Source organism: Chiloscyllium plagiosum, unplaced genomic scaffold, assembly GCF_037043375.1.
Source record: "Chiloscyllium plagiosum isolate Xiang-an unplaced genomic scaffold, Cpla_swu_hap1 HiC_scaffold_14, whole genome shotgun sequence".
Taxonomy (NCBI): Eukaryota; Metazoa; Chordata; class Chondrichthyes; order Orectolobiformes; family Hemiscylliidae; genus Chiloscyllium; species Chiloscyllium plagiosum.
In genome coordinates, this window is record NW_028270152.1 from 67,139,592 (window position 1) to 67,153,721 (window position 14,130).

At 41.2% G+C, this 14,130-nt stretch overlaps 1 protein-coding gene across 1 annotated transcript in view; it reads left to right on the plus strand.

The window, feature by feature from the left end:
- The window catches only part of zmynd10 (zinc finger, MYND-type containing 10), an 88,661-nt gene that overhangs the window by 53,342 nt on the left and 21,189 nt on the right, over window positions 1–14,130 (plus strand). The gene's annotated exons all lie outside the window — the stretch shown is intronic.

The window sequence follows — 14,130 nt, forward strand, 5'->3', positions numbered from 1 at the left end:
TTATACTTAGCTTGGGCCTTCCAAATATTTGCTTGGTCAGCCATGAGAAGTTCATACACTCAATTTCATTATCTCCGAAGAATACATGGATAGCACCACCATCCTCTTTTCTTCTGCAGGTCTATGACCAAGTGTCTCTTTTCTCATCGCGTCATTTTAAAATAGTAGCATTCAGCTGCAGTTTGGACAGTTTGTGTCATTTTGTTTAGCTCCAGCTCAACTTGTTGAGCCATGACCAGGGAAAGCTTTCTTATAACTTAATTCTGATCGTTTACCATCTCGGTTTTCAGATTTAGAGCCATCTATCTGTGATTCAAATTTTGGGCATATTTGACCATTGACTGGTTAACTATACTGATGGGCATCATGCCAGGAAACGTTTCCTGTAATTCCTCCTTGACCTCACTTGATCTTTCTGAGACTACTGGAAAGTCACTATCACGTCCTAAACCTCACCACTTCCAGCCCACCAAGTCATTTCCTATCACCAGATAGACCCTATCCACTGGTAAAATATGGACAATCTTGAGTGAATTTTTATAAAACACCTTATATGCACAGAGAATACATGTTTGTCCATCTCATCTGTGGAAATCTCTGAAAACATGGCATTAACTTCATGAGCTTTTCTATTTAGTCTGCTCTGCACAAGCAAGGTTCAATTTTCTGTGGGTCACTTCACTTGTTTTGCAGTATTTTTCAAGCCAAATGAAAATGTCTCTACATATCATTGTTTAAATGTTGGGATTGCTTGTGCAAATTCAAACAGCTCTGTCATTGCTCCTGAGTTGTTGGCAGATTTGTCTCGAATACCATCTTCATTCAAGCTTTTTTCTTAAATATATTTTTATTGAAAAATAGATTTTTAAAAATATTATAACAAATACAAAACAATACAATTCAAAGCAATACAAGGAAAGAACACAAGAAAATGTTTAAAAAACCCAAACAGCCCTCATGTATAAAAATATATATATAAAGAAAAATATGTATTATAAAACCCAACTAACTATTTAACTAAATAAATAATAGCCAACAACAAACTAATAAATAGTAATAACTCAACTCAGCCAAATAAGATATCCATACATTCGCAGTTCCTCCTTCCTGGATATTGGACTCTTAAAGCACAATCGTTACGGACATATAAAAGCCCTTATTAGTGTGGCAGATAAATCTGTATTCCGGTAGTCCAAAAAGGGCCATCATGTCTTATAAAAATTCTCAGTTTTGTGGTGCACAAAACTTGAGAGAAAATTTTCCATAACAATCTTCCGCCAACCTGACAGCCGGGGGGTTGTTCTTTCTTGCGCACAAAGTGAGGACGTTTTTTCTTATGCGCATCTACAGGGAATACGCTGAGCAGACCAAGAAGAAGAGAGATCGGGTCCTTCTCCACCCTTGCACCCAAAATCCTCTCCATTGTACCTGCCACAGCGCTCCAGTATGTTTGAAGCCTACCACAGGACCAGAGACAATGGGTAAGAATGCCCATACCAACCTTACACTTGGGACACATTGAAGATACACCTGGTTTAAATTTTGGTAAACGGTCCAGGGCCAAGTGGACCCTGTGTAGAATCTTCAACTGTAAAGCATGGGTCCTATTGCAACTTGATAGCTTCCTTGTGTTTTCCCAAATATCTTCCCATGCCTCTGAGGAGACCTCAATGCCTAGCTCTCCCTCCCACACCCTGCAGAGTCGATCGAACTCATCTGAGGGGGTAGCCCCCAGTTGATGATATAATGTGCTGACAGAAAGTGTACTCTTAGCACTGAGCACCCTCCTCTCTATATCAGATTTGTAGGGAACAGTCAAAAGTAATATTTTGAATAAAATCCGTAACTTGAAAAAAAATGAAAGAAGTCCCTGTTAGGTAGCTCATGTTTCCTTGCTAACTCATCAAAGGTGTTTCCCTCAAATAAATCGCCTCTGGCAGACACACCCCTAGCTGCCCTATGTTTGAATCATGAATCTATCAACCCAGGTTAAAACCCGGCATATCCACAATAGGTGTAAGAGAAGATGTTTTGCCAATATTGCCTTCCCTCTGCCAAATTGCCCTCCATGCTTTAACAGTATTGATAACTATTCGGTTATGGCAATATTCCCTAACTGTCCTCATTTTGTCCAAAAACACCAAGCTAGTAAGGGGACACCTTGCCTGGGAGATTTCGATATCTAAACATATTGAAAGAGGGCCCTCACAGGCCCAATCACTCACGTAGGATAAAAGCGAGCTTAGTTGGTAGCTTTTAATGTCCGGGAGATCCACTCCCCCCAGTCTGAGGCAATTGCAGTTTAGCTAGTTTAATGAGGGGCTGCTTATGATGCCAAATAAAAGAGCTGAACCAGACATTCAATCTCCTGAATGTTTGCTTATCGAAAATCAGGGGGAGCATTCATATAGGGTATAACAAATAGGGAAAATATTCATCTTAATAAGCGCTCTCCGACCCAACCACGAGACCGGACGCGCCTCCCATCTTTGAAGGTCTTGTTTGCTTTTGTCAAATAATTGAACAAAATTAGCTTTGAACAGCCAATCCAGAACTGAGCCACGAATACAGACAACCCCTCTGTGACCACGTAAATGGGAATCGATATTCGCCCTTAAGACCTAGCACCTTCGTAAGACCACCCATAGGCTTGGCCACTGATTTTGCACGATTAATCTTGTACCCCGAAAAGGCGCCAAACACACTGATGCATTCCATCAGATGATGCACCAAAACTGCTGGATTTGACAAAAAAATGGCCATCGTCTACATACAGTGAAATATTATGTAATTTTGACCCCATTTCTGGAGCTGATATATTGGGATCCCTACGAATGACCTTTGCCAATAGTTCAATCACCAATGTAAAAAACAGTGGCGAAACGGGGACAGCCCTGCCGACTGCCCCTAAAAATGTTAAAATTGTTTGATCACACCCATTGGTGATGACTGCAGCGAAAGGGTCTTTGTGGAGAACCTTTACCCATCATAGAGTCATAGAAATGTAAAGCATAGAAACAAACCCTTCGGTCCAACCCATCCATGCCGACCAGATATCCCAACCCAGTCTAGTCCCACCTGCCAGCTTCTGGCTCATATCCCTCCAAACCCTTCCTATTCATATACCTATCCAAATCCCTTTTAAATGTTGCAATTGTACCAGCCTCCACCACTTCCTCTGGCAGCTCATTCCATACACGTACCACCCCCTTAGGTCTCTTTTATATTTTTCCCCTCTCACCCTAAATCTATGTCCTCTAGTTCTGGACTCCCCCATCCCAGGGAAAGACTTTGTCTATTTATGCTATCCATGCCCCTCATAATTTTTGTAAACCTCTATAAGGTCACCCCCTCAGCCTCCGACGCTCCAAGGAAAACAGCCCCAAACTGTTCAGCCTCTCCCTATACCTCAAATTTTCCAACCCTGGCAACATCCTTGTAAATCTTTTCTGAACCCTTTCAAGTTTCACAACATCTTTCCGATAGGAAAGAGACCAGAATTGCATGCAATATTCCAACAGTGGCCTAACCAATGTCCTGTACAGCCACAACATGACCTCCCGGCTCCTGTACGCAATACTCTTGACCAATGAAGGAAAACATACCAAGCACCTTCTTTACTATCCTGTCCACCTGCAACTCCACTTTCAAGGAGCTATGAACCTGCACTCCAAGGTCTCTTTGTTCAGCAACACTCTCTAGGACCTGACCATTATGTGTATAAGTCCTGCTAAGATTTGCTTTCCCAAAATGCAGCACCTCGCATTTATCTGAATTAAACTGCATCTGCCACTTCTCAGCCCATTGGCCCATCTGATCAAGATCCAGTTGTAACCTGACGTAACCTTCTTCGCTGTCCACTACACCTCCAATTTTTGGTGTCATCTGCAAACTTACTAACTATACCTCTTATGCTCGCATCCAAATCATTTATATAAATGACAAAAAGTAGAGGATCCATCCTTGTGGTACTCCACTGGTCATAGGCCTCCAGTCTGAAAAACAACTCTCCTCCACCACCCTCTGTTTTCTACCTTTGAGCCAGTTTTGTATCCAAATGGCTAGTTCTCCCGTATTCCATGAGACCTAACCTTGCTAACCAGTCACACATGGGGAACCATGTCGAACACCTACTGAAGTCCATATAGATCACATCTATGGCTCTGTCCTCATCAATCCTCTTTGTTACTTCTTCAAAAAACTCAATCAAGTTTGTAATACATAATTAGTCCTTGCCTTTTCAAATACATGTACATTCTGCCCCTCAGGATTCCCTCTAACAACTTGCCCACCACTGACGTCAGGCTCACTATAGTTCCCTGGCTTGTCCTTACCACCCTTCTTGAACAGTGGCACCACGTTAGCCAACCTCTAGTCTTACGGCACCTCAGATGTGACTATCGATGACATAAATATCTGAGCAAGAGGTCCAGCAATCATTTCTCTAGCTTCCCACAAAATTCTAGGGTACACCTGATCAGGTCCTGGGGATTTATTCACCTTTGAGTTTCAAGACATCCAGCACTTCCTCTTCTGTAATATGGACATTTTTCAAGATGTCACCATCTATTTCCCTACATTCTATATCTTCCATGTTCTTTTCCACAGTAAATACTGATGCAAAATACTCATTTAGTATCTCCCCCATTGTCTGTGGCTCCACACAAAGGCCTCCTTGCTGATCTTTGAGGAGCCCTATTCTCCCCCTAGTTACCCTTTTGTCCTTAATGAATTTGTAAAAACCCTTTGGATTCTTCTTAACTCTATTTGCCAAAGTTATCTCATGTCCCCTTTTTGCCCTCCTGATTTCCCTCTTAAGTATACTCCTATTGCATTTATACTCTTCTAAGGAATCACTCGATCTATCCTGGAAAATCTCAGCAGGTCTGGCAGCATCTGTAAGGAGAGAAAAGAGCTGACGTTTCGAGTCTAACTGACCCTTTGTCAAGCTTTTAGCTTTGACAAAGGGTCAGTTAGACTCGAAACGTCTGCTCTATTCTCTCCTTACAGATGCTGCCAGACCTGCTGAGATTTTCCAGCATTTTCTCTTTTGGTTTCAGATTCCAGCATCCGCAGTAATTTGCTTTTATAATTTGATTTTACTTGATCTATCCTATCTATACCTGACATATGCTTCCTTCTTTTTCTTAACCAAACCCTCAATTTCTTTAGTCATCCAGCATTCCCTATACCTATCAGCCTTTCCTTTCACCTTAACAAGAATATACTTTCTCTGGATTCTCGTTATCTCATTTCTGAAGGTTTCCCATTTTCTAGCCGTCCCTTTACCTGCAAACATCTGCCCCCAATCAGCTTTTGAAAGTTCTTGCCTAATACCGTCAAAATTGGCCTTTCTCCAATTTAGAACTTTGATTTTTAGATCTGGTCTATCCTTTTCCATCACTGTTTTAAATCTAATAGAATTATGGTCGCTGGCCCCAAAGTGCTCCCCCACTGACACCTCAGTCACCTTATTTCCCAAGTGTAGGTCAAATTTTGCATCTTCTCTAGATGCATCCACATACTGAATCTGAAAATTTTCTTGTACACACTTAACAAATTCCTCTCCATCTCAACCTTTAAACTATGGCAGTCCCAGTCTGTGTTTGGAAAGTTAAAATCCCCTCACATAACCACTCTATTTTTCTTACATCTTACCAAGGCTTCACCCAAACCAAACTGCTCCAGAGTATAGAAAAGATACGGCCACTCAAATGCCTTCTCTGCATCTTGAGAAATCACCAATCCCTGTACTGACTGTTGTTGACATGCTGGAATTACATTAAGTAGCCTCCTAACATTATTGGAGAATCTGCAGCCCTTTATGAAGCCCGTCTGGTCCTCTTTAACAACAGAAAGTGACACAGTCTCCAGCCTTAATGCAAGAGGCTTAGAGAGGATTTTAAAGTCTACATTTAAGAGTGAAATGGGCCTGTACCAAGCACAGTCCTCCGGGACCTTCCTTTTTTTAAGGATAAGTGAAATATTGGCCTCTCTCAGAAATGGTGGGAGAGAGTCATGACTGTATGAGTCATTAAACATGTTGAGCATCAGGCCTGATAATATGCTTATAAATTCCTTATAGAATTCGCTGGAAAGTCCGTCAGGACCAAGCACCTCTCCACTCTGAAGCTGCTTCACAGCATCCTGCACCTCTTGCTCTGATAAGGGGGCATTGAGAAAAGACTCTTGTTGGGGCTCATGTCCAGGAGATCCAGATCCTTAAAAAAAATTCCATTTTTGGTCCGCTCCTCCTCACAACCCACAGATTGGTATAACTTAGAATAAAATCTCTGGAATGCCACATGAATCTTTTTGGAGTCACATGTTAGGTTCCCAGACCCTTCCCTAATCACCGTAATGGCTTGAGGGGCGCTCCTTTTCCTGGCAAGATATGCTAAGTATTTGCCTGGCCTGTCACCATGCTCATATAACCTTTGCTTTGCAAAAGTAAGCTCCATTTTTGCTGTCTGTGTGAGCACAGAATTCAACGCAGACCACAGCACCGTAATCCTCTTGAGCTTGACCAATGATGACCTGTCAAAGTAAGCCTTCTCGGATGCCTTCAACCGTGCTTCGAGGGGACGTTGCTGTTCGCCCTTCTGCCGCTTCCTACTGGCAGAGTAGGTGATAACTAACCCCCTGGCATAGGCTTTGACAGTTGCCCAAAGGACGGATGGGCTACTAACCAAGCCTGAGTTAACGGCTAAGTTCACCAAAATTCCATGGAGAAGTACTCCCCAAACTTATTATCCTTGAGGATAAAGGGATTCACTCACCAGTGCCTCGAACCCACTGTAACATTCTTCATCTTAACCAACAGGTACGCTGGAGCATGATCAGAGACAGTAATATTACCAATCGTACAAGATGCCACCAATTCCAGGGTTGCCACAGGGGTCAGAAAAAAAAATCAATCCATGCCTGTTTGGTGGAGACGCCTCCAGGCATCCTAATTAATATAGCCACTCCCCTACTTCTGATATTAAAAGATGAAAAGTAAACCCAATCAAAGCCATTCTTCTATAGTTTCAAATGCTCCCTATCATCTAAGTGTGTTTCCTGTAATAAAGCAATATCCACCTTTTCCTTGCTGAGATTCGAGAGTATCTTTTTCTCCTTAATTGATAAATGACTCCCCTTGATATTCCATGTACACCATTTAATCATGTCATTAGCCATAACCTTCTGCAGTAACATTTAAGTTCCAGAAAGGAGGAACTCGAACCACAAATCACCGAGTCTTAGTGTCACAAGATCCAACAAACATTAAAAAAAAATAAACTAAAATCACTATATTTAACAAACCTACAAAGCTATCGAAGATTATATACAACAAATTCCCAAAAACAAACCAACAGTGCTGAATAGGGGAGCTCACCCCCTGCCCAAAAGGGGCAACAACCCATCCCAAAACTCAATTTCCCATCCCAAGACTGTAGCCCGAGCATTTATAACCTGAACCGGGTATAAACTGCCCTTAAGTAGGCATCTAGCCATCCCGACCATTTTCCCTCCTCCCAGCTAGAACTGCACTGCTAATGCAAGCAGAAAAGAAAGAAAATACGCCATGGAATAGCAATGTGAATAAAGAAATTTTTTTTTTAAATGAGGGTATATACCCCACCCATTCTTTGGTATAACTTAACTTAGAAATTGAAAGTACACATCTCAACTGCAGCAAAACATAGTTTAAACCAGATTATTACCAATAAAAAAAGAACAAAGCCTGAACTGGGCATCCTCTGTTTCATTAAAGAAAAATCAAAAACATATCCAAACAATACTACTATATGTACATACTAAATTGTTCAGATTAGGTTAATTTGTCCACAAAGTCTCTTGCCTTCTCTGACATGTCAAAGAGATGTACGGATCCATCTGAGGTGATCAGAAGCACCGCCGGATACCTCAGAGTACTGGAACCCAAGCTCCCTTAGTCTTCTCTTGACACCGTCATAGGATTTTCTTTTCTGGATCATCACTTCTGAAAAGTACCGGAAGAACATGATCTTAGAGTCCTCATAAATTAGAGTCTTCGGGTCCTTCCCTGGATTCTGCAAGCTTCCACGATTTTCTCCTTATCCCTATAATGATGAAACTGCACCAAGAGAGACAAGGATGTTGACCCAGACCTGACCTCTGTGCCATGACCCAGTGATCCCTCTTGAGCCTCAAGCCTCTCATTCCAGCCTCCAAGTTAAGGAATTTCGACAACCAGTCCTCATAAATTCTGCCGGCCGCTCACCTTTCTTACCCTCCGGCAGACCGATGATCCGAATATTTTTTCTCCTGCCCCTGTTCTCAAGATCATTCACTTGGTCGTGCAAATTACGGACCTGCTTCTCCAAGGCTTGGATCCTATCCTTGAAGGAACTGGTATCAGCTCTGTGTTCAACCTCACCTGTCCTCTTTTCCAGGTCTCCTAGCTGCTCTTCGTGCTTCTGCAGCATGATAGAGATCGGGGCTAGCTTCTCCTCTATCTGATTCCCCAACATCTCGTGAGATTTCGCGAGCTCCTTCACCAGGGCCTGGTAAGTAATTGAGTCCAAGGATCCTACAGGCTGGGCCGTGGGCCTGGGCTTGGCTGCTCCTCCTCCCTTCTTCAGTATTCCTGTATGGCGAAAATGCAGGAAAGTTAATTTTTCACAATTTCCTGGGACACCATGACCTTTCCAGAGTCCCAGGATATCACAGTGGTCCAGGTTGGGCAGGTTAGAAGTTCGTCCCGCTTGTGCTGCAGTGCAGAGCTCTGCAATGCGATCCTCCTAGATCCCCGCCATCTTGGGTCCCCCATTTCAAAGCTTTTTTAATTGAAATACCTGGATCTCTCTCTGAGTCCAGTTCTGGTCACCCATTTATAGAAAGGATATTACCAGGGAGGCTTTAGAACAGATTTACTAGGATATTACCAGGTATGGAAGATTTGAGTTATAAAGTAAGGCTGGGACTTTTTGCACTCAGCATAGGAGGTTGACAGGCGACCTGATAAAATATTGAGGTATAGATAGTTGTCTCTTCCCTAGGATGGGGGATTTCAAGACTAGGAGGCACATTTTTAAGGTGGGAGGAAAGAGATTTAAAAAAAAAGAGAGTCCTGTTTTACACAGAGGGTGGTTAGCTTGTGGAAGTGGTGAATGTGGATACAATTACAATATTTAAAAGACATTTGGATAGATGCATGAATAGGAAAGGTTTGAAGGGAAATGGGTCAGGAGCTGGCACTGGTTTAGTTTGGGATTACATTTGGCATGGACTGCTTGGACCGAAGGGTCTTTTCCCATGCTATACAACTCTTTGACACTGTTATTTCTCATTCCTGTTTGAAAAGAAAAGCAATGCCTTTTCTGTTTGCTGTCCTTTCCTTTGAAATTCCAGTCACCACCTCTTCTATCCTGACTAATTAAATGCCCAGACCACTATTTTTAGAATTACTTGTTTCTTAGATATTGGTCTCAATTCCATCACCAAATTGTAGAACCATTATTTTTTGTTAATTAGGAACAATGCCTTTAACCTGTTCCAATGTATCCCACCTGTCTGCAAAAACACTCTTGTTCCAAAACAAAGCAGTTTAGTTTTCTATGTAGATAACTACTCTCTTGAAACTAATACACAGTACCCACTTCGTCCCTCGCCTCATTGTTACCCATTCGACCCCTAGTGCCATGAACCCTGTACTGCTTCTGCTTTGCTTACTTACTCACCTGGGGTATCTACACACCTTCCACAAAAGTAGCAGCTGTACCACCCATATCTATCTCCGTTAATAGCTGTCTCTTTCTCATTCCAGGAGGAAAACAGCCTACATTAGGGCTGAAAGAATCCAGATGGGATATTGGCTGCCAAAACATGCGACTCTTCATCCCTTGTATGGGAGAGCTGTCAATAAGATGCTTAATAAATGATTATCCCCTTAATTGACAATACCCTGCTACCTAGCAAGAAATACGCCACACAATTTAAGAAGCGTATAAAAAATGGAGTGAGATGCTCCCAATGTAGAAATTGACGTCACCAGACTGTAGTCCTGTTTTCATGATGGTGAAGCTTGCAGATAACTTGACTTCCCACTGAACAGTGGTTTTTCACCAGCACTGGTTTCTAAGATTGAGAGACAGGCAGAGCATGCAAGAGAAATGAGAGAGTGTCTTCCAGTTCTTGCTTACATATTCATTTTTCATTGTGACTTCTTTTCTGCTCCAAGCAGCTATTAACATAAATTAATATGTATATTCCTGAACCTACTCATTGTTTCTCTAAGCTAGCTCATTGACAGGGGTGCCCTTCATTTATCAATATGTGAAATTATCATGCAACCGTGAGCAAAACGTGAGGTGAAAATTTCTTGATGCCTTACTGAATTTATGTCTCTTGATTAGATGGTAATTCAGATGTAGCCAGGTTTATATATTCCATGTGGGTTATCTTGTTTGGGTATTAAAGTCAAATGATGAAAGTTGAATATTGACAATCCATTTTCACATGATAAAGTCACCATAGTTCTACTGGACTATAGAGCTGCTGTCTCAGAGAGGGACAACTGGTGGTGGTTTAACCTGAGGTTTACCAATCTACAGGTGAAGGGAGAGATTGAGAAGGAGACTCCTTTATGGTAACCTCAGCTGGTGCAGGAATTGAGCCCATACTGTTGGCATCAATCTGCACCGCAAACCATCCATCCAGGAGAAAGTGAGGATTGCAGATGCTGGAGATCAGAGCTTAAAAATGTGTTGTTGGAAAAGCGCAGCAGAGGAGAAAGTGAGGACTGCAGATGCTGGAGATCAGAGTTTAAAAATGTGTTGCTGGAAAAGCGCAGCAGAGGAGAAAGTGAGGACTGCAGATGCTGGAGATCAGACCTTAAAAATGTGTTGTTGGAAAAGCGCAGCAGAGGAGAAAGTGAGGACTGCAGATGCTGGAGATCAGAGCTTAAAAATGTGTTGCTGGAAAAGCGCAGCAGAGGAGAAAGTGAGGACTGCAGATGCTGGAGATCAGACCTTAAAAATGTGTTGCTGGAAAAGCGCAGCAGAGGAGAAAGTGAGGACTGCAGATGCTGGAGATCAGACCTTAAAAATGTGTTGCTGGAAAAGCGCAGCGCTTTTCCAGCAACACATTTTTAAGCTCAAACCACCCATCCAGCCAACTGAGCTAACCAACCTCCACTAGATTGGTACATTACAGCATAAAGATGTTTCCACATACAGATAAACTCAGCAAGTATTGTACAGTTCTGAGGAAGGGTCACTGGACCTGAAACGTTAACTTTGATTTCTCTTCACAGATGCTCCAGACCTGTTCAACTTTTTCAGCAAATTCTGTTTTTATTTCAGCAAGTACAGAGGAACCTTGATTATCCAGCATTTGATTTAACTGAATTTCGGATGACCTGAACAAGATCGCAAGGTCCTGATGTGTGTCTAACTATGTTATTCGGCATTTGAGTAACCGAATGAAATACTCGCCGCCCGTGTCCTTCGGATAATCAAGGTTCCTCTGTATTGTGTTCCGTGAACTAAGTGTTTGTTGTTCTGTACTGCACTTGTATTTCTAGTTGTAAACCTCTTCAAGGTTCCATATATCTATCCATCTTTTTGGTTTGGAATGAATTTAAATGGTATGAACTGCTTTTGCCAGGAGCCTACCTTATGTACTCTCTATATAGTTGCAGAACACAGATTATTTTCAATCCCTTAATAATAATTTCATAGTTTTCTAAATCTGGCAAGAAAGGACATGATAAAGGACAGCCACTTGTCTCCCTCTGCTTCAAGACTCGTTCAAACCAATGTTGAATATTTTACAAATGGAACATTCCTTACTGGAATTAGCAAGCTGTGTTTTTTTCAAATACATCTGCCAAGTCCAAATTTACAGCACTTTGATTCCAGGCAGTGTACAGTGACAGCTTTCAAGACAGATTTAAATATTACAAGCTATTTCAATGTGGACTGCATATGAAAATTTAAAAGGGCAAAATTTCCACCTGTAAAAGCCTTCAGGACTGCAATCATCATATTATGCATTAAGTAGCATAACTGAATCCTTCTGTTGGTCCTCTAACTATTCTGATCATAAATTGTGATACATGATAAAGTAAAGCCCAAGGAAGATTTTTGGATTCAGTTAATTTAAATAGAGTTAACTCAATTTAAATTTATAGGTATTTTCCAATCACCCTGTTCAGTTGGGACGTGAACCTGAGTCTCCTGGCTCAGAGGTATGTATGCCATTATAGTCCCACAAGAACCTCTGTGACTGAATTGAAAGAATTGATCTAAAATTTTATGAGTCCCTGATTTGTTATAAAATCCATTCTGGATTTAAGTTTTTTTTATAGGTTTACACAATGTATTAAGTTCAATAACAAATACAAAATAAATGCTTAATAAAAGCATATTTTTGATTGACTCACTTCAGGATACTGGTTTCCAGCATTGATTGTAAGGGGGCCGTACTTCTTTTGTTATGCCGTTGTCTGATATTCCTTTATTTCTTCAGTCTTCCTTTCTTGTACACTGAACCACTAAGAATTGTGATCAGAGGCATCCTGAATTCTTTGGCTCATTTGATCATGAACTGATCATGAGCTATTCATGCACTATGTCGGAGTGGCTAGGAAGCATTTGCTCATTTACTGATTGGTTTCTTTTAAAGGTAGTGATTACTTTAATGATAACGCTTTCTACTGTTTCCTGATTCATTCTTTGACATGGAAATGTGTTGCTGGAAAAGCGCAGCAGGTCAGGCAGCATCTAGGGAACAGGAGAATCGACGTTTCGGGCATTAGCCCTTCTTCAGCCCTTCCTGAAGAAGGGCTAATGCCCGAAACGTCGATTCTCCTGTTCCCTAGATGCTGCCTGACCTGCTGCGCTTTTCCAGCAACACATTTCCATCTCTGATCTCCAGCATCTGCAGACCTCACTTTCTCCTCATTCTTTGACATGCCAAGCATTTTTTAAGATCGCCTGTTACTGTACCAACTCCATAAATCTTTGCCAAGATAAGTTGGCACCAGCAGAACAATTTAATCATCTGATTAGAATATGTGGTATCATCCCAAGTGTCTGTGGGATAGTGTTCAAATAACGACTGAAGTCAGTGAGTGGAGAAAATAGCCTCTGTATTCAGTAACCGCAATAGCACAAGTTCGATGTGGCGATGGAATCCTGAAATACAGTTCTTACAGTTGTCTCTTTATACATAGTTCTTACATACATTAAAATTTTATCACTATGGTGTTACATTGTTTTATCTATAGTACACAAAGGTTTGAGTGACCTCTGTCCAGGGTAAACAGGAGATGGTTTAAACATCTGTCAAATGGTGGCTGTTACTTCTGATGGGATTAAGGGTCTGGTCTGCTTGCAAGATTAAGAGATGTTAGTCCTTTTGTCTTTTAAGTTAGTAACTGCTGGTAAAATTACTCTGGCTATATGTTCTAAATAAGTTAGAAATTACACCTGTACTTAATAAAGGATATTAAACTGATTACCGCAGCTGGTTTGTGAGATTTGTTTACTGTTTGCCGATGGAGTTTCATTCATTCATCCAATGTCTTGGAAGCTCTGTTTTGACAGTAAGTTTCTTAAAGGGAATAATGGCTGTTAGTTGGGGAAACAGTTTGATATTCTACATCTATGCAGGTCCCAAGAGACAGTTGGTAAGGGCTTATTCAAATTATACTCTTGCGTTGAGACATGATGGCACGGTTGGTATTGTTGTGGATATGTTGACACTTATTCAGAGATAAATTTTGGTGTAAATAGGCCTAAACACTTCTTATAGCAACAGCTGATAAGGATTGAAGGTGTGAAAAAGCTGTTATGAGTTGAAAGGGCTGCTTTAATTTGCATCTTGTAATAGTAAAATATGCTACAGAACTGCAGTTTAATGAATGAATGAAACCATACTATAGTAAGGAATTATGAATGAACCTGAAACACGGTGTTATTAAATATAGGGCGCTTGTGAAGAGGTTTCATAAAGAGACCTATAATACAATATCTCACAGTCCCAACTGATGCATCTCAGTATCCTTGAAAAATATATCTACATTTCTTAACAAAAAAAAATGTGACTTCACAATAACTATTGCCTAAAATAAATTAACTGAAGTTATTTTCCAAAGAC